This window comes from Crinia signifera, chromosome 2 (genome assembly GCF_055691185.1).
Source record: "Crinia signifera chromosome 2, ASM5569118v1, whole genome shotgun sequence".
NCBI lineage: Eukaryota > Metazoa > Chordata > Amphibia > Anura > Myobatrachidae > Crinia > Crinia signifera.
In genome coordinates this window covers 1,681,679-1,703,500 of record NC_139218.1, presented here as the reverse complement: position 1 = coordinate 1,703,500, position 21,822 = coordinate 1,681,679, and the positions used below count along the sequence as shown (strand labels likewise).

General features: G+C 47.8%; 1 long non-coding RNA gene across 1 annotated transcript in view; it reads right to left on the bottom strand.

Annotated features, from left to right (window-relative positions):
* LOC146058644 (uncharacterized) overlaps positions 1–21,266 on the bottom strand; it is a 46,142-nt gene extending 24,876 nt beyond the window's left edge. Inside the window, exons 1-2 of the long non-coding RNA XR_014469878.1 lie at positions 20,765–21,266; positions 14,324–14,460 (exon numbers count right to left, since the gene is read on the bottom strand). This is a non-coding gene — a long non-coding RNA (uncharacterized LOC146058644). The remainder of the gene's footprint in view (positions 1–14,323; positions 14,461–20,764) is intronic.
* Between the last annotated feature and the right edge of the window lie 556 nt (positions 21,267–21,822).

Here is a 21,822-nt window from a genome sequence, read left to right as displayed (position 1 = left end):
TTGCCGGTGTGGTGATTACAGCAGTAACATTCGGGAACTCATTGTCGGTGGGGTGATTACAGCAGTAACATTCCGGCACTCATTGCCGGTGGGGGGGGGGTGTGATTACAGCAGTAACATTCCGGAACTCATTGCCGGTGGGGGGGGGTTACTACAGCAGTAACATTCCGGAACGCATTGCCGGTGGGGTGATTACAGCAGTAACATTCCGGAACGCATTGCCGGTGGGGTGGTGACTACAGAAGTAACATTCGGGAACTCATTGCCGGTGGGGGGGTGATTACAGCAGTAACATTCTGGATCTCATCGCCGGTGGGGGGGTGATTACAGCAGTAACATTCCAGTACTCGTTGCCGGTGGGGTGATTACAGCAGTAACATTCGGGAACTCATTGTCGGTGGGGTGATTACAGCAGTAACATTCCGGCACTCATTGCCGGTGGGGTGGTTACAGCAGTAACATTCCGGAACTCATTGACGGTGGGGTGGTTACAGCAGTAACATTCCGGAACTCATTGCCGGTGTGGTGATTACAGCAGTAACATTCGGGAACTCATTGTCGGTGGGGTGATCACAGCAGTAACATTCCGGCACTCATTGCCGGTGTGTGTGTGGGGGGGTGGTTACAGCAGTAACATTCCGAAACTCATTGCCGGTGGGGTGGTTACAGCAGTAACATTCCGGAACTCATTGACGGTGGGGTGGTTACAGCAGTAACATTCCGGAACTCATTGCCGGTGTGGTGATTACAGCAGTAACATTTGGGAACTCATTGTCGGTGGGGTGATCACAGCAGTAACATTCCGGAACTCATTGCCGGTGGGAGGGGGGGGGGTTATTACAGCAGTAACATTCTGGATCTCATTGCCGGTGGGGTGTTTACAGCAGTAACATTCCGGAACGCATTGCCGGTGTGGTGATTACAGCAGTAACATTCCGGAACTCATTGCCGGTGGGGTGGTTACAGCAGTAACATTCCGGAATGCATTGCCGGTGGGGTGGTTACAGCAGTAACATTCTGGAACTCATTGCCGGTGGGGTGGGTGATTACAGCAGTAACATTCCGGAACTCATTGCCGGTGGGGTGGTGATTACAGCAGTAACATTCTGGAACTCATTGCCTGTGGGGTGATTACAGCAGTAACATTCCGGAACTCATTGCCGGTGGTGGGGTGGTTACAGCAGTAACATTCCAGAACGCATTGCCGGTGGGTTGATTGCAGCAGTAACATTCCGGAACTCATTGCCGGTGGGGTGATTACAGCAGTAACATTCCGGCACTCATTGCCGGTGGGGGGGGGGGTGTGTGATTACAGCAGTAACATTCCGGAACTCATTGCCGGTGGGGGGGGGGTTACTACAGCAGTAACATTCCGGAACGCATTGCCGGTGGGGTGATTACAGCAGTAACATTCCGGAACGCATTGCCGGTGGGGTGGTGACTACAGAAGTAACATTCGGGAACTCATTGCCGGTGGGGGGGTGATTACAGCAGTAACATTCTGGATCTCATCGCCGGTGGGGGGGTGATTACAGCAGTAACATTCCAGAACTCGTTGCCGGTGGGGTAATTACAGCAGTAACATTCGGGAACTCATTGTCGGTGGGGTGATTACAGCAGTAACATTCCGGCACTCATTGCCGGTGGGGTGGTTACAGCAGTAACATTCCGGAACTCATTGACGGTGGGGTGGTTACAGCAGTAACATTCCGGAACTCATTGCCGGTGTGGTGATTACAGCAGTAACATTCGGGAACTCATTGTCGGTGGGGTGATCACAGCAGTAACATTCCGGCACTCATTGCCGGTGTGTGTGTGGGGGGGTTGTTACAGCAGTAACATTCCGAAACTCATTGCCGGTGGGGTGGTTACAGCAGTAACATTCCGGAACTCATTGACGGTGGGGTGGTTACAGCAGTAACATTCCGGAACTCATTGCCGGTGTGGTGATTACAGCAGTAACATTTGGGAACTCATTGTCGGTGGGGTGATCACAGCAGTAACATTCCGGAACTCATTGCCGGTGGGAGGGGGGGGGGGGTTATTACAGCAGTAACATTCTGGATCTCATTGCCGGTGGGGTGTTTACAGCAGTAACATTCCGGAACGCATTGCCGGTGTGGTGATTACAGCAGTAACATTCCGGAACTCATTGCCGGTGGGGTGTTTACAGCAGTAACATTCCGGAACTCATTGCCGGTGGGGGTGTGATTACAGCAGTAACATTCCGGAACTCATTGCCGGTGGGGCGGTGATTACAGCAGTAACATTCCGGAACTTATTGCCGGTGGGGTGGTTACAGCAGTAACATTCCGGAACTCATTGCCGGTGGGGTGGTTACAGCAGTACTATTCCGGAACTCATTGCCGGTGGGGTGGTTACAGCAGTAACATTCCGGAACTCATTGCCGGTGGGGTGGTTACAGCAGTATCATTCCGGAACTCATTGCCGTGGGGGGGGTGATTACAGCAGTAACATTCTGGAACTCATTGCCGGTGGGGGGGTGATTACAGCAGTAACATTCTGGAACTCAGTGCCGGTGGGGGGGTGATTACAGCAGTAACATTCTGGAACTCATTGCCGGTGGGGTGGATACAGCAGTAACATTCTGGATCTTATTGCCGGTGGGGTGGTTAAAGCAGTAACATTCCGGAACTCATTGCCGGTGGGGTGGTTACAGCAGTAACATTCCGGAACTCATTGCCGGTGGGGTGGTTACAGCAGTATTATTCTGGAACTCATTGCCGGTGGGGTGGTTACAGCAGTAACATTCCGGAACTCATTGCCGGTGGGGTGATTACAGCAGTAACATTCCGGAACTCATTGCCGGTGGGGTGATTACAGCAGTAACATTCCGGAACTCATTGCCGGTGGGGTGATTACAGCAGTAACATTCCGGATCTCATTGCCGGTGGGGGTGTGATTACAGCAGTAACATTCTGGAACTCATTGTCGGTGGGGGGGTGATTACAGCAGTAGCATTCCGGAACACATTGCCGGTGGGGTGATTGCAGCAGTAACATTCCGGAACTCATTGCCAGTGGGGGGGTGATTACAGCAGTAACATTCCGGTACTCATTGCCGGTGGGGTGGTTACAGCAGTAACATTCCGGAACGCATTGCCGGTGGGGTGATTGCAGCAGTAAAATTCAGGAACTCATTGCCGGTGGGGGGGTGATTACAGCAGTAAAATTCTGGAACTCATTGCCGGTGGGGTGGTTACAGCAATAACATTCCGGAACTCATTGCCGGTGGGGTGGTTGCAGAAGTAACATTCCGGAACTCATTGCCGGGGGGGGGTGATTGTAGCAGTAACATTCCGGAACTCATTGCCGATGGGGTGGTTACAGCAGTAACATTCCGGAACTCATTGCCGGTGGGGTGTTTACAGCAGTAACATTCCGGAACTCATTGCCGTTGGGGTGGTTACGGCAGTAACATTCCGGAACTCATTGCCGGCGGGGTGGTTACGGCAGTAACATTCTGGAACTCATTGCCGGTGGGGTGATTACAGCAGTAACATTCTGGAACTCATTGCCGGTGGGGTGGTTACAGCAGTCACATTCTGGATCTTATTACCGGTGGGGTAGTTACAGCAGTAACATTTTGGATCTCATTGCCGGTGGGGTGGTTACGGCAGTAACATTCCGGAACTCCTTGCCGGTGGGGTGGTTACGGCAGTAACATTCCGGAACTCATTGCCGGTGGGGTGGTTATGGCAGTAACATTCTGGAACTCATTGCCAGTGGGGGGGTGATTACAGCAGTAACATTCCGGAACTCATTGCCGGTGGGGCGGTGATTACAGCAGTAACATTCCGGAACTCATTGCCGGTGGGGTGGTTACAGCAGTAACATTCCAAAACTCATTGCCGGTGGGGTGGTTACAGCAGTAACATTCTGGAACTCATTGCCGGTGGGGTGGTTACAGCAGTAACATTCCAAAACTCATTGCCGGTGGGGTGGTTACAGCAGTAACATTCCGGAACTCATTGCCGGTGGGGGGGTGATTACAGCAGTAACATTCCAAAACTCATTGCCGGTGGGGGGGGGGGTGATTACAGCAGTAACAATCTGGAACTCATTGCCGGTGGGGTGGATACAGCAGTAACATTCTGGATCTCATTGTCGGTGGGGTGGTTACAGCAGTAACATTCCGGAACTCATTGCCGGTGGGGTGGTTACAGCAGTAACATTCTGGAACTCATTGCCGGTGGGGTGGTTACAGCAGTAACATTCCGGAACTCATTGCCGGTGGGGTGATTACAGCAGTAACATTCCGGAACTCATTGCCGGTGGGGTGATTACAGCAGTAACATTCCGGAACTCATTGCCGGTGGGGTGATTACAGCAGTAACATTCCGGTACTCATTGCCGGTGGGGTGGTTACAGCAGTAACATTCCGGAACTTATTGCCGGTGGGGTGATTACAGCAGTAACATTCCGGAACTCATTGCCGGTGGGGTGATTACAGCAGTAACATTCCAGAACTCATTGCCGGTGGGGTGGTTACAGCAGTAACATTCTGGAACTCATTGCCGGTGGGGTGGTTACAGCAGTAACATTCCAAAACTCATTGCCGGTGGGGTGGTTACAGCAGTAACATTCCGGAACTCATTGCCGGTGGGGGGGTGATTACAGCAGTAACATTCCAAAACTCATTGCCGGTGGGGGGGGGGGTGATTACAGCAGTAACAATCTGGAACTCATTGCCGGTGGGGTGGATACAGCAGTAACATTCTGGATCTCATTGCCGGTGGGGTGGTTACAGCAGTAACATTCCGGAACTCATTGCCGGTGGGGTGGTTACAGCAGTAACATTCCGGAACTCATTGCCGGTGGGGTGATCACAGCAGTAACATTCCGGTACTCATTGCCGGTGGGGTGGTTACAGCAGTAACATTCCGGAACTTATTGCCGGTGGGGTGATTACAGCAGTAACATTCCGGAACTCATTGCCGGTGGGTGATTACAGCAGTAACATTCCAGAACTCATTGCCGGTGGGATGATTGCAGCAGTAACATTCCGGAACTCATTGCCGGTGGGGTGGTTACAGCAGTAACATTCCGGAACTCATTGCCGGTGGGGTGGTTACAGCAGTAACATTCCGGAACTCATTGCCGGTGGGGTGATTACAGCAGTAACATTCCGGTACTCATTGCCGGTGGGGTGGTTACAGCAGTAACATTCCGGAACGCATTGCCGGTGGGATGATTGCAGCAGTAACATTCCGGAACTCATTGCCGGTGGGGTGGTTACAGCAGTAACATTCCGGAACTCATTGCCGGTGGGGTGGTTACAGCAGTAACATTCCGGTACTCATTGCCGGTGGGGTGGTTACAGCAGTAACATTCCGGAACGCATTGCCGGTGGGTTGATTGCAGCAGTAACATTCCGGAACTCATTGCCGGGGGGGTGATTGCAGCAGTAACATTCCGGAACTCATTGCCAGTGGGGTGATTGCAGCAACTACTGTTACTGATATGGATACATTTGTGCCCACTAAGGGAATCCTATAGATATGATTTACTCAAGTCTATAGCTACAAGTTAGACAGGTTGAACTCGATGGACTCACGTTTTTTTCAGCCTTAATTACTATAGAGAGCGCTTGCGGTTACCACAGTGATGGGAGATACAGTTAATGCTCAGACATTGGTATTAGTGCTGGGATAACAGACACTGTCTGGGCTCAGTCAGCTGACAAATGAGCCGGCTTGGTGCCCACGCGCCATTGTGTCTCTATAGCTGTCGGCTGAGAACAGATCATCCTGGCACTTAGTCAAACATCACAGGCTCATTCTCATGTGAAGCTTCCCACCCACAGAGCATTGCAGCAAAATGTCCCATCCGCAGAGCGTTGCACCAACAAGTCCCATCCGCAGAGCATTGCAGCAAAACCCTTCACCAGCGCACCAAATCAATGAAAAGGAACTTCCCTTATGGTCTCCGGGATGTCACAGGAGACATGCAGTGGTCATATATTCGGACCTCCAATCAGCAATGCATAATATCCACCATACAATGAGGATAGATCATAGCATAATACGGTTTAACATACATACATACATACATACATACATACATACAATGACGCATGAACATAGCAGAGCTTCAAAGAATAAAAAAGGGCACTGTACTTGTATCGTTTCACGGCCCCACTAGATCGCATCCAATATCGCATGCGATTTACTATCCATTTCATTAGCCCACTATCCACTAGGGCGTTATGGAAGTACATTTATTTATATATGCAAAGTCTATCTAATTTATTCATGTCGCACGCAATCAATAAGCGAATGTCCAGATTTATAATCAATGAATATTATTTATGTGTAACCAGATGAAGCTGTATCATGGATAATAAATATAACAATACAGCTATTATACTTAATAACGATTATTACTTACTCCAGCATCCTTAAATAAAGCTAACCTCTGTGATATATATATGAATGTGAATACAGAGCGGGAGGGGGCGTGGCTATGGTGCAGCAGCCATTTTATAATAACTAATTGTCGGCCATCTTAGCCAGATCACATGTTGGTCTGCCGCATGGCATTCCGCCATCTTGGATTTCTCCACATGGCACACAAAAGAACCTTAACAATCTACAGGCTCAAACAGCTGCCTGGCAATCACACATAAACTGCCTGTACATTCATATATTCTGCCCACAACATTTACTCCAAATTACCTCTAACCAGCATCATGCGATACTCACAATCCTGAATATAACTTGCACATTCATCAAACACACTATCCCTGCAGCATACACTATTTGAATATCATTAGGCTACAATGTACTTCTCTGTACAGAACACCTAACTGGCACTATACAATCTAAGGACTAATAACCATAATCACATCACATGCCATTACACACACAATCCGAGCATCATGCTAACAACACCTCTTACATATATGTTGGTTTATTCCGCCAGTTTATCTAGATATTCTCACTGGATATTACACAAAGCATTCACACTCTTCAATACAAAGAGTCCATACATGCTCACGCATAGCCTTACACATGCGTTCAAATACATGCGTCCCTTTGAGCAACCACACTCACTTGCATACAAAGAATCCAGACAATAGTGGACTACTCTCACAGCACATGTTTCTTACAGTTACATCCGATTATCTAGATACTCTAGCCAGTCAATATACTTTAAAAGCCTTTCCGCAACCACACTAGGACACACATGGGCCAGTTCAAACACCAATGTTAACCGTTTACCTACACAAAGGACACACTGCAGGCCGGGGCCTGAGCACATGTCTACAATTGATTCTAGGCCTCATTCTGCTTACATAGTAATAGCATCCACCATGCTCAAATCAGTTTAATCACCACAGCTTATCCTTTCAAATACCAATCTATATGTTTATCCATAATCTACCAACCGCTGCTATATGTAGCTATTGTGAAACACAATACAATCCATGATGATAGCACATGGCTGAGCACACAATCTTTCATGATACAGGGTTGTAAATCTCAATCTAACCAGTAAAACAATATCCTATCTTAACAGATCAAAACATCACTTTTGCTACTCATACTCCTAGAATACATCTTTCCTATATCTCACACGTAGCTCTCTGCATCATAATACTCCTAAACATCCAGTCCATTAATCATATCCTAGTCCTGGCGCACAATTCAGTTTGATGATACATATGTACTTATCACGTCCAAATCCATATGTAATGGAAGGAACCTCCCGGCGAGGCCAGACCCATCCTCTCTGCGTCTAGTTCGAACAGCAACTACCTGTGTGGTTTTCTCTTTCTTTCCAAGAGAACTCTCGGGGGAGGAGAGAATCCATTCATTCACCTGGTATCACTAGCCTATAGACACGCCCCTTTGTTTGCTGTATCCTGTATGGTTCACTGGTGTTTGGGAATGTTAATGACTTCATCTCTAATGCTGGTTTTCTTATGACTACTCTAATGTGAACTTATAATTTGTTATAACATGTGAGTGCAACATGATATAGAATTCTAATAACTGTCATCTGACAGCTAATGTAATTTCTACTCATTTAGAGACCAAACTTGGCATATGCTCTAAAATGTGTAACTCGATATGCAATTATTTCCTGGCTTATGGGATAAAAATTATTTATCTATGACTATATTAATGTTATTGGCATGGTTATAATTATAATTATGGAAATTATATGCTGGGAAAAATTAGACATTGACAGCGTGGAGTTGACTTTAAATAGTGTGGCGAGCGCAGCGAGCCACCAAGCCCGAAGAGTGGCGAGCCCCGAGAGGGGCCACGGAATGTATTCAACAGAATTGCATGCAAATGGCATGTGATATCGTGAGTCGCTTTGAAACAACATCCGTGTCCCCTCGCCTCGCTGCGCTCCCCACACTATATAAAATCAACTCGACGCGCTAGTGGATAGTGGGGCAATGAAATATCGCATGTCAGATCGCATGCGATCTAGTGGCGCCGTGAAACTACACAAGTACCTAAAAAAGTTTCAGTGCACTATAACACAGTGGCCCCAGGTGTTCCGTTTGTATAGCAATGTGGTAGCGTAATTACCGATTTTGCAGGAACCATTCAAAAGAACAGTTCAAACAGGTGAGTTATAAAGCCCGGGCAACCTGCAGCAAACGATCTCCAGTCAGCAAGAATGTCCCAAACAGCTGTCAACAGCGTCTCTCCACGTTTAGCTGGCGGAAGTGACCTCCTCTTCATCTCCATTGGGACCGAGATCAACTTCCGCTTGTGTCTCTGTCTTTCCTGAGCCGCACTACTTCTGTGATGCAGGCGATGCGACGCGGGCCCCACTGCATTGAGTGGGGGGGGGAAAGAGTTGCTGCTCACCTCCATCCAGGGGGGGACCTCCTGCTCCTATTTTCCGCCCTCCAGTGGTGGTGCCGGCCCTGAAAATCAGTAATTACGCTACCACATTGCTATACAAACGGAACACCTGGGGCCACTGTGTTCTAGTGCACTTTTTTATTCTTTGAAGCTGTATGTTACGTTCATATGTCATTGTATGTATATGAAACTGTATTATGCTATGATCTATCCCATGGGTCCTCAAACTGCGGACCTCCAGATGTTGTGAAACTACAAATCCCAGCATGCCTTGCCACAGTTTTAACACTACTTTATATCAAAACTGTGGCAAGGCATGCTGGGATTTGTAGTTTCACAACATCTGGAGGGCCGCAGTTTGAGGACCCAAGGGGGGAAATTTACCAATATGAAAAACCTAGTTTTTCGTATTGGTATTTCCCCTACGACTGCATACGACTGTTTCAGTCATATGCAAAGTTGTGTTCCGGAGGGGAATGTACAAAGCAGTCATATACGACTGCTTTGTAACCCTCCGATGTCGTATTCATTCGTATTAGCTGGCCATATATACGGCCGCTAATACGAATTTTTCTAGCAGTCTGCACGGATCAGTCAGATCCGTGCAGGCTGCAGAGTGTAAAAAAAATATAGAAAAATAAATAAATATTTAAAAAAAAAACGGCGTGGGGTCCCCCCCACAGCCGAAACCAGCACCAGGCTGACAGAGCCTGGAGCCGGTAATTAAAAATCAGGGAACCCGACAAATAGGGGTTCCCCGATTTTTAACAACCAGCCCCAGGCTCCTGCTCTGGGACTGGTTCCCAAAATACAGGGGACAAAATGACTAGGGGTCCCCCGTATTTTAAGAACCAGCCCCAGGCAAAACCAGCCAGCAGGGTAATGCCACAGCTGGGGGGAGACTTTTTATACAAGTCCCCCCGGCCAAAGCATTCATCCCTACCGACCAGTCAGCCTGGCCAGGGGCCCTGGGGGAGTGGGGACCCCCCCAATGAAGGGGTCCCCCCCCTCCAGGACTTACCTGACCAGGCTGAAGCCTGGTACTGTCCCCGATGCCCCTGGGCGGTGGGCATCGGGCTGATTCAAGTGTAAAAAAAAAGATTAAACTATTGTTTTTTACTGTGGCACTACAAGTGAACCACAAGTCCCAGCCTGCTGGGCATTAAAGGGCCCGCTGGCACTTGTAGTTCCACAGTTAAAAAAATAGTACAATAAACACACACTGACACAATGAAAATAAAAGTTTAATACATACATTACACACATACTGATACTTACCTTTCTTGATCCCGTAGGTAGCCCTCTGTCCTGGTGTCCTGTGTCGTCCTCCAGGTCCATGTCGGTGGTCCGCGTCGTCCTCCAGGTCCATGTCGGCGGTCCGTGTCGTCCTCCAGGTCCATGGCGGTGTCCGGGTCCGAAGAAATCCATGTTGGAGCTGTGGAAGGAAATCCTACTCACCTGGTCCTGTGCTGAAGAAGTCTTCTCTTGGTCCGACGTAATCCAGGTAATGTTCACAGCTGTCGCCGGTCCCCGCACTGTCCGCATCGCACTGAGGAGAGATGCTGAGATGTTTCATACTCGGCGCCTCTCCTCAGAATGAATTCTATTGGCCGCCTAGCGGCCAATCAGGAGCCGACTTTCTTGGCTCCTGATTGGCCGCTAGGCGGCCAATAGAATTCATTCTGAGGAGAGGCGCCGAGTATGAAACATCTCAGCATCTCTCCTCAGTGCGATGCGGAGACTGCGGGGACCGGCGACAGCTGTGAACATTACCTGGATTACGTCGGACCAAGAGAAGACTTCTTCAGCACAGGACCAGGTGAGTAGGATTTCCTTCCACAGCTCCAACATGGATTACATAGAAACATAGAATTTGACGGCAGATAAGAACCATTTGGCCCATCTAGTCTGCCCCTTTTTTTACCCTTCAGGTAAACTCAACCCTTTTTAATCCTTATTTCTTTGTAAGGATATTCATATGCCTATCCCAAGCATGTTTAAATTGTTCTACTGTCTTAGCCTCTACCACCTCTGATGGGAGGCTATTCCACTTATCCACTACGCTTTCTGTGAAGTAATTCTTTCTAACATTTCCCCTGAACCTACCTCCCTCCAGTTTCAGTGCATGTCCTCGTGTTTTATTACTTGTTTTCCTTTGAAGAAAATTTCCCACCTGTACTATGTTAAAACCCTTGATATATTTGAAGATTTCTATCATGTCCCCCCTTTCCCTTATCTGCTCCAAACTATACATGTTAAGATCTTTTAGTCTATCCAGGTAAGTTTTGTGATGTAGGCCATGAACCATTTTAGTTGCCCTTCTTTGTACACTCTCCAATGTATTTATATCCTTCTGAAGATATGGTCTCCAGAACTGGACACAGTATTCCAGATGAGGTCGTACCAATGACCTATAAAGTGGCATTATTACGTCTTTTTTTCTGCTACTGATTCCTCTCCCTATGCAACCAAGCATCTGACTAGCCTTCCTCATTGCTTTGTTACATTGCCTCCCTGCCTTTAAGTCACTTGAAATAGTGACTCCTAGATCTCTTTCCTCCTCAGTAGTTTCCATTATAGTACCCTTGATACTATATTGAGCCTTTGGGTTTTTGAGTCCCAAGTGCATAATTTTGCATTTTTTAGCATTAAACTGTAGTTGCCATTCTCTTGACCAATTCTCAAGTTTACTTAGATCATCAGTCATTTGATTTACCCCTCCTGGTGTGTCTACTCTGTTGCATATCTTTGTATCATCTGCAAAAAGGCATACTTTCCCTTCAATACCATTTGCAATGTCACTAACAAAGATATTAAAGAGCACTGGTCCAAGTACAGATCCCTGGGGTACTCCACTGGTAACATGTCCCTCCATAGAATGCACTCCATTTACGACAACTGTCTGTTTCCTATCCTGCAACCAGGTTCTTATCCATTTAATTGTTTTATAATCCAATCCCACACTTTCAAGTTTATTTAGCAGCCTGCGATGTGGGACAGTGTCAAATGCCTTACTAAAGTCTAGATATGCTACATCTACAGCCCCCCCTTCATCTAGTATTTTGGTCACGGAGTCAAAAAAGTCAATGAGACTTGTTTGGCATGATCTCCCTGCAGTAAAACCATGCTGTTTTGGATCCTGTAAGTTGTTTAATTTAAGATATTCCACTATTCTTTCTTTTGATAGTGTTTCCATTATTTTCCCTACAACTGATGTAAGGCTCACTGGTCTGTAGTTACTTGCTTCTTCTTTGCTTCCACTTTTGTGCAGTGGAACTACATTTGCTTTTCTCCAGTCCTCTGGAACTGCACCTGTATCTAGTGACTGGTTGAATACATCTGTTAATGGCGCTACCAACACATCTTTTAGTTCTTTTAGTATCCTTGGATGCACTCCGTCTGGCCCCATTGATTTATCCACTTTCAGTCTTGAAAGTTCTGTTAGGACTTTCTCCCTAGTAAATAAACCTCCATCTACCTTATTTTTATGAATGTCCTTGCAACTTAACTGTAGTCCCTTCCCTTCTCCTTCTATAGTGAATACAGAGCAAAAGTAATTATTTAGATGATCTGCAATTGCTTTGTCTCCCTCCACCAAATTCTCAGTGTCTGTCTGCAGTCTTATTATTCCTCCATTTGATTTTCTCCTTTCACTTATATACTGTACTTAAAAAAAGTTTTGTTTCCTTTATCTACCGACTGAGCCATTTTCTCCTCAGCTTGTGCCTTGGCACGCCTGATCACTTTCTTAGCCTCTTTGCGTCTGGCAAGATACACTTCTTTGTCATTATTATTTTGAGTCTGCTTGTATGTCCTAAAGGCCATCTTTTTTGCTTTTACACTCGTTGATACCTCTTTAGTAAACCACACTGGCTTCCTTTTCCTGGTACTTTTCTTAACCCTTTTGATACAAAGGTCCGTTGCCTTTAGTATTGCACTTTTTAATTTTCTCCACCTCTCCTGCACTCCTTTCAAGTTCATCCAATCCGCTAATGAGTCGCTTAAACATCTCCCCATTTTTGCAAAGTCAGCCTTCCTAAAATCCAACACCTTAGTTTTTGTGTGACTGGAGTTGGACCCTGCCTTGATACTAAACCATACTGCTTGATGATCACTGGATCCCAGGTTCTCACCCACATATATGTCTGATACCCTGTCACCATTTGTGAGTATTAAATCTAATATTGAGTCTTTGCGAGTAGGCTCCCTCACCAATTGCTTGAGAGAGGCTCCCTGTAGGGAATTTAGAAGTTTGCCACTTGTAGATGATCTTGCAAAATACTACTCCCAATTCACATCAGGTAGATTAAAGTCTCCCATGATTATGACTTCTCCCTTTAAAGCCATTTTAGTGACATCAAGCAATAGGCTCCTGTCCAAATCCTGCCCCTGGCCTGGTGGCCTATAGATGACCCCAGTACGAATAATATCCTTCTCCCCCATTTCTATGGTCACCCAAAGGGCCTCAGTTTTCTCTTTAATGTTTTGTATTAAAGTAGCATTTATGTTTTTCTTTACATACATTGCTACCCCTCCTCCGATTCTTCCCATTCTGTCCTTCCTAAATAAATTGTATCCTGGTATAAATACGTCCCAGCCATGGTTCTCATTACACCATGTCTCTGTGATAGCCACAATGTCTAGGTCATCCCTTGTCATTATTGCAATTATATCAGGAATTTTGTCTCCTAGGCTTCTAGCGTTTGCACACATAGTTTTAAAAATTTTGCCTGTGCATCTGTTATTCCTAGCCATGTGCATACAGTACAAAATCGAAGTCTAAAGTTGAAATTACCTGTTTGATGATGTTGTTCAATGTCTGTTTTTATTTTTTTACTGTTCAGAAAAGCTGCAGGTCACTAATTCTAAGAATAAGGTGAGTCTGTTCAGGTCAGGCTACACCTGAACACTAATGGCCAAATGGTCAAAGGAGATAATTTGCACTGTGTTTGAGTAGACATCAGGCAGAATGCAACACTAAACTATGCTTCACTGAACAACTTCACCAAACAAGTAATAACAATTACAAACAATTCATTACATCAGAACTTTTCAAATCATACAAGAGTTTGCATAACACAGAAATGAAGAGAGCATATTGGAGATGAATTACATACTCTTGAGGTATCAATGCAGTCCATGTGTGTTTTTGATGATTTGTAGTAGTTTGCCTTCAGTTTTCCTTCGGTGTAACGCAGGTAAAACGCTCGTAGTTATGACTCCGTTTTCCCACTTTAAAACGGCCCACTTCAATACAGGCCCACAGCTAAACTATGGCCACAGCCTGTCCGGCCACAGCCGTATGCAATGTGAACTAATATACTCTAACAATGCCTTCTTCCCAATTTCCAATAATTTTGCAAGTTCACTAGTCAGACAAGACTAAACATTATTTTGCAGTTCAAGTTCACAGTGCTATGTGTCTTTTTAAGCATGCCCCCCCCCCCCCCCCCCTTTGCAGGGCGAATTCACCTGCATGGCTTTCTTCGGACCCGGACACCACCATGGACCTGGAGGACGACACGGACCGCCGACATGGACCTGGAGGACGACGCGGACCGCCGACATGGACCTGGAGGACGACACAGGACACCAGGACAGAGGGCTACCTACGGGATCAAGAAAGGTAAGTATCAGTATGTGTGTAATGTATGTATTAAACTTTTATTTTCATTGTGTCAGTGTGTGTTTATTGTACTGTTTTTTTAACTGTGGAACTACAAGTGCCAGCGGGCCCTTTAATGCCCAGCAGGCTGGGACTTGTAGTAGTAGTACGTTTATTTATAAGGCGCCGCAAAGTGTCCGCAGCGCCGTACATAGCAAACAAAAAAACAAATTACAAGGTAACGTACAGGGTGTGTTGAAAAATACAGTATAAATAGGGGTATAGCTGGTAGAACTAAAATCAGCATCAGTTCAGAAGTAGGTGTGGAAATTGTCGAGGAGACTGAAGATGAAGTAGAGGAAGGGAAGAACAGGACAGGAGCACAGGTGAGGTAATGAGGTAGGGTGAGTACGTGAGGAAGGAGGACCCTACTCATAAGAGTTAACATACTAAAAATAGGTGGGTGGACAAACGAAATACAATAGGATAAGTAGGAACGGAGGGGAACGGAGGCAGGATAGGAGGATCAAAAGAGGTTAGGAGGAGGGATAGGCTAGTCGAAAAAAGTGGGTTTTGAGGGAGCGCTTGAAGGAGGTAAGGGAATCAGATAGCCTGATGGGTAGCGGGAGGTTGTTTCAGTGCAGGGGGGCAGCGCGAGAGAAGTCTTGGACACGGGAGTGGGAGGAGGTGATTAGGTGAGAGGTCAGTCGGCGGTCAGCGATGGAGCGAAGAGGACGGGAGGGAGTGTGGATAGAGATCAGTGAAGAGAGGTAGGGAGCTGTGGAGGAGGAGAGAGCCTTGTAGGTGGTGGTGAGGAGTTTAAAGAGAACTCGGAAAGGAATGGGGAGCCAGTGAAGAGATAGACAGAGGGGGGAGGCGGAGGTAGAGCGGCGGGAGAGGAAGATGAGCCTAGCAGCAGCGTTAAGAATGGATTGGAGAGGTGCGAGGCGGGTGAGAGGTAGCCCAGAAAGAAGGATGTTGCAGTAGTCAAGGCGGGAGATGACAAGAGAGTGAATGAGAATTTTGGTCGCGTCAGTGGAGAGGAATGGTCTGATGCGTGAGATGTTGCGTAGGTGAAAGCGGCAAGACTGTGAGAGAGCACGAATGTGGGGGGTGAAAGAGAGGGAGGAGTCAATGATGACACCGAGGCAGCGCGTTTGGTCGGTGGAGGTGATCTCGGTTTCACCAATGCTGATGGAGATAGTGGGAGAAGAGGGGATGTTCGGGGGATGGAAGATTAGAAGTTCAGTTTTAGCCATGTTTAGTTTCAGGAAGCGTTGGGTCATCCAGGCTGAGATGGCCGTGAGGCATTCGGAGACCTTGGACAGGAGTGATGGGGATAAGTCGGGGGAGGAGAGATAGATTAGGGTATCATCAGCATAAAGGTGGTAATGAAAACCATAGGAGCTGATGAGGGTGCCCAGAGAGGTGGTGTAGAGGGAGAAGAGGAGAGGGCCAAGGACTGACCCTTGGGGAACACCGACTGGCTGCGGGGTAGTAGGAGAGGAGGAGCTCGGAGTGGAGACGGAGAAGGAGCGATCGGAGAGGTATGAGGTGAACCAGGAGAAGACCGTGCCAGTGATGCCAAAGGAGCGGAGGGTGTTGAGCAGGAGAGGGTGGTCAACAGTGTCAAAGGCAGCCGACAGATCAAGCTGGATGAGGATAGAGAAGAGGCCTTTGGATTTAGCCGATAGTAGATCGTTAGTGACTTTGGTCAGGGCAGTTTCAGTGGAATGTAAAGGGCGGAACCCGGATTGGAGGGGGTCTAGAATGGAGTTAGCAGTAAGGATGACTTAGGAGACGATTATAGGTCAGAAGTTCTAGGAGCTTGGAGGCAAAAAGGAGGAGGGAGATGGGCCTGTAGTTGGATGGAGAGTTGGGGTCCAGATTTGTTTTTTTGAGAATTGGGGAGACAAGAGCGTGTTTGAAGGAGGAAGGGAAGATCCCAGAGGATAGGGAAAGATTAAAGAGGTGAGCCAGGTGAGAGCAGACTGACGGACTGAGACGACGGATAATATTGGAGGGGATAGGATCGAGCGGGCAGGTGGAGGGAGAAGCGGATTGAAGGATAGAGTGGACTTCAGCAGCAGTGGTGGGGTAAAATGAGGACAGGGGTTGAAAGGAGGGGAGTGGAGATGTAGGAGGGGAGGAGGGAGAAGGTGAGGTCATGGCAGCAGTGATGGCAGTCCTGAGAGAGGAGATTTTGGTTGAAAAGTAGGAGGAGGGGGGGAGAGCAAGGAGTTGAAGGTGGCGAAGAGCCTGCGGGGATTGGATGATTGCGAAAGGATGAGGGACTTAAAGTAGGATTCCTTGGCCAGAGCAAGGGCAGAGCTGAAGGAGGAAAGAATGCATTTGAAATGGAGATAATTCGCAAGGGAGCGTGATTTCTTCCAGAAGCGCTCAGCAGTGCGAGAGCACTTTTTAAGGAATCGGGTGATAGGCGAGTGCCACGGTTGGGGGTTGGAGCATCGAAGGGGGATAGAGGAGGGAGGGCAGGCAGAGTCCAATGCCGAAGATAGGGTGTCATTATAGAAGGAGGCGGCGAGGTTCGGGCAGGACATGAGGGCGATTGGGGCGAGAAGAGGACACAGCATGTTTGAGAAGGCAGCAAGATCAAGTGTGTTGATGTTATGCAGTGAGACAATGCGCTTGGGAGGGGGGGTGGGAGAGGGGGAAGCAGTGAGGGAGAAGGAGATGAGGTGATGGTCAGAAAGAGGAAAAACTGAGATAGTGTAGTCAGTAAGGGAACAAGAGCGAGAGAAGACGAGATCGAGGGAGTGTCCTTGGATGTGGGTGGAGAGAGAGAGGAGTTTGGAGGTGCCAGGATCAGCGGGGTTATCCAAGGGGATGTTAAAGTCACCAAGAATGACAGATGGCAGGTCAGAGGAGAGGAAGTGTGGAAGCCAGGCGGCGAAGTTGTCAAGAAATTGGGAGATAGGGCCAGGGGGGCGGTAGATTGCAGCGACACGGAGGTGGTAGGGGTAGTATAGACGGATAGAGTGAGACTCAAAGGAGGAGAAAAGGAGAGAGGGTTCAGGGTGAATGACACTGTGGGTGCAGGAGGCTGAGAGGAGAAAACCTTGCTTGCTCATTGAGAGGGAAGCTTGCAGACTAAAGTGAAGCTTGATTACTTAAGTGACTTGTGGTTCTCCAAGTCCCAGCTTGCTGGGGAGGCTTGCTGGCACTTGTAGTGCCACAGTAAAAAACAATAGTTTAATCTTTTTTTTTTACACTTGAATCAGCCCGATGCCCACCGCCCAGGGGCATCGAGGACAGCACCAGGCTTCAGCCTGGTCAGGTAAGTCCTGGAGGGGGGGGACCCCTTCATTGGGGGGGTCCCCACTCCCCCAGGGCCCCTGGCCAGGCTGACTGGTCGGTAGGGATGAATGCTTTGGCCGGGGGGACTTGTATAAAAAGTCTCCCCCCGGCTGTGGCATTACCCTGCTGGCTGGTTTTGCCTGGGGCTGGTTCTTAAAATACGGGGGACCCCTAGTCATTTTGTCCCCCGTATTTTGGGAACCAGCCCCAGAGCAGGAGCCTGGGGCTGGTTGTTAAAAATCGGTGAACCCCTATTTGTCGGGTTCCCTGATTTCTAATTACCGGCTCCAGGCTCCGTCAGCCTGGTGCTGGTTACAGCTGTGGGGGGGACCCCACGCCGTTTTTTTTTTAATATTTATTTTTCTATTTTTTTACACTAAAGCCTGCACGGATCTGACTGATCCGTGCAGGCTTAAAGCAAATACGACAGGGAAAACAGGGTGTATTTTCCTGTCGTATTTGCGTGGGTGTTTTACACCACTTAGCAGCCGTATTATCCATACGGCTGCTTAGTAAATCAGGAATCACCATTCTTTTGAATGGTGATTTCTGTCGTATTCTATCGATGGTGTAGACATTCGTATTTGTAAATACAAATACGAATGTTCCATCTTTAGGACTACGAATTGTTGTATTTTTGGGATTGTAAATCCCGAAAATACAAATTCGTAAAAAAAAGGTGTATTTCTGCCTACGAATACACCTTTTTTCTACGAATCCATTTTGGTAAATGTCCCCCATGATCTATCCTCTCATTGGCCCTTATTCTGATTGACGCGGACTTTACCGCGTACTTACGGATCGCGTCTTTACGGCGTCTGCGCATGCGTGGAGAACGCTACGCGCATGTGCCACGCCTTGACTCGGTACCAGTTCGGCCAAATCCCGTCCAAAACTGTTCACCGCTATCAGTCGGGAAATAGGGGCGTATTATGGGCGTCATGCGGAATGACACATGGGCGTAGTTTCAAAGTGGGCAAAACGGGGCGGAAACATGGGCGGACACGGGGGAGTACACTTATGTTGGGGGGCGTACATTCGGAAACCACTCCGAATGCACGCGAGCAAAAAGGGCAGAAATGTGCGGTGTCCACAAGTGTACTATTGCTTTGCGGACACCACTCGTTCATGCGGTAGGCGAACGTACGCCTAATGACTACAACCATTAACACCTGAACCCAATAGAATCTACTCCTTTACTCATTACTCACTAATAGGCCGCTTGTCAGTGCTTTAATTGAAACCATTGCTGCTTCAAGGAAACCTTAGTAATCCCCCACATATGCTGTACTTGTCCCACACTTAAAAACTGCTAACAATGGACATGACTGAATCTTAATACTATCAATACACATGTGTATTAGACATGTACTCATGAAACCACACACATTGATTCCAATTCCAAATAAGCTGTTTTTTATGAGGATAGGTAATTGAATAAGTGGGTCATGTGATGTATTGCAGAAGATACTTCATAGTGGGTTGTTTGGCGTAAATACTCCGCTTACGGGCGGTAGCACCGCTTGGCTCCCGTTCGGATGCGGTATTTCCGAGCATACTCTGTAATACTCTGTAATACCGTGCAGAATCGGAGTGTTTCTCCCGCACACGCATGGTTTGTATGTCGTCCGTAAACACGCCCTGTTCTTAAAGAGTGAGTCCGTCCGAATGCGGAGGACACGTGGGCGTTTCTACGGACGATGGCCGCATGCGGCAAAACACCGTGGCGTGCGGACCGCTCCGTAAGAATGCGGGAATATCCGCACCGATCAGAATAAGGGCCATGGTATGGTGGATATTATGCATTGCTGATTGGAGGTCCGAATATATGACCACTGCATGTCTCCGGTGACATCCCGGAGACCATAAGGGAAGTTCTTATTCATTGATTTGGTGCTGGTGGAGGGTTCTCACCTTTGGCATTCATTTGTAATTTTTTGAGGTGTTTTTTGAGGTGCAGAGAAAACTCATCATTTAGAGCACTCATCCTGGCTGCACCTGCGCACTTAGATAATACCCTCATTGCAAAATGTCCGATCCTCAGAGCATCGCAGCCAAAGGTCCCATCTGCAGAGCATCACAGCAAAATATCCAATCCACAAAGCATCGCAGCCAAAGGTCCCATCTGCAGAGCATCACAGCAAAATGTCCGATCTGCAGAGCATCGTACCTACATGTCCGATCCACAGAGCATCGCAGCCAAAGGTCCCATCTGCAGAGCATCACAGCAAAATATCCGATCCACAGAGCATCGCAGCCAAAGGTCCGATCCACAGAGCATCGAAGCCAAAGGTCCCATCCTCAGAGCATTGCAGTTAAAGGTCCCAGCTGCAGAGCAACGCACCTACATGTCCGATCTGCAGTGCATCGCACCTACATGTAACACCAGCAGAGCATCGCAGCCAAACGTCCCCTCTACAGAGCATCGCAGCCAAACGTCCCCTCCACAGAGCATCGCAGCCAAACGTCCCCTCCACAGAGCATCGCACCTACATATCCCTTCCTCAGAGCATCACACCTACACTACCATTCAAAAGATAGGTGTCTCTTAGATATTTCCTTATTTTTGAAAGAAAAGCGATGTGTGTGCGTGTGTGCAGGGGCAAACAAAGGAACTACAAAGGGGGGTTTCTGGTGTGTGTGTATTAGTGTGTACAGACGGTAATATTTGGCTTCCGATGTTCCCGATATAGGGAACATCGGAAGCCATATCGCATGCAAATCGCATGCTTTTTTAGGGCTTGCGAGCCCGATGCGCTGCCGATGCGCGCTCCCATGTGTGCGCATATCGGCAGCCAGATAGAGAGGGCAGGCAACACTATATAGTGTAAATTGTGCCCCGCTAGCCTGCCGTGAGACGCGAGTCCCGATGCGATCTGATCACGTCCTCGGATCTGCCGTGTGTACACAACATATGTGTAACCTCAGTCGTAGATGCAGTACAAAAGGCAGCGGCATTCAAGGAGATATATATATATGAAAAGATATACCCAGTGCACAAAGTCCTAGAGTCTTTTCAATGACCAAAGGTCCAACACTTCCCAAATGTGTGCAGCTCCACTTTTAGGATCCAACCACGAATCCAGAATAGTATGCTTGTAGAGAAAAAAATAAATGAAGCGCACCAATCAGCAAAGTGCATAAAAACCATTTACTTATAATATGCTGACATACATGGGGGTTATTGTATAAAAGCTTGTCACAGATGATCGCAAGGCGGTACTGCGGGGCATGCACTGTGCTTCATTTATTTATATATATATACTAGGTGATTCATCGCACCCTATGGGCGCTCTTCACACCGGCGTAAGGGGCTGCGCCCCCTTAATTTGTGAACGTTTGTATTGGGAGAAATATGGTTAGAATTGTATGAAAGATGCCTGTATTGCAACTTGAGTTATAGGTGAAATGTGTTAAATAGAGAGCATATGATTTGGAAGGGGGTGTGTATTGTTTTTTTAATTAAAAAGCGGTTACAGAGTAAGATGTACATTGATAGTGTGGAGGGTACAGTGACATTTGTGGGTGTGGGGGGTGTGCGTGTTGTTTAGAGGTGTGTGTGTGTATGTGTGTGTGTGCAATAGTATAGTAGGGTGTTTTTGAGTCAGCGGCTCCCCACTGGCGGAGGTCACAACACAGGAAAACAGGAGGCTGGGTAGTGATAGGGGTGTGTGGGCATAAGGGGGACTAAAGAGGAGGGTGGGAGATACTGTGCAGCTTCTGCCAGTGGGTGAGGGTCCAGCGTGGCAGCACAGGAGTACAGGACGGTGGCCCTGAGTCAGTGTCTCCTCCTACTGGGTGGGAGTTAGGATGCATGAGAGCAGGAGGCTGGGCTATGAAGCATGATAGGGGCATGTGGGCAAAACAGCGTCAGCGACTCCCCAGTGGTGGAAGTTACGGTTCAGGAGAGCAGGAAGCTAGGTAGTGATAGGGGTGTGTGAGTATACGGGGGACTAAAGAGGGGCTTAGGGGTGCCGTGAATTATAGGAGGGGCACGGTGGGTGCTGTGAATCAAGGGAGGGAGGGTGCGCAGTTGTCCACGAATCGC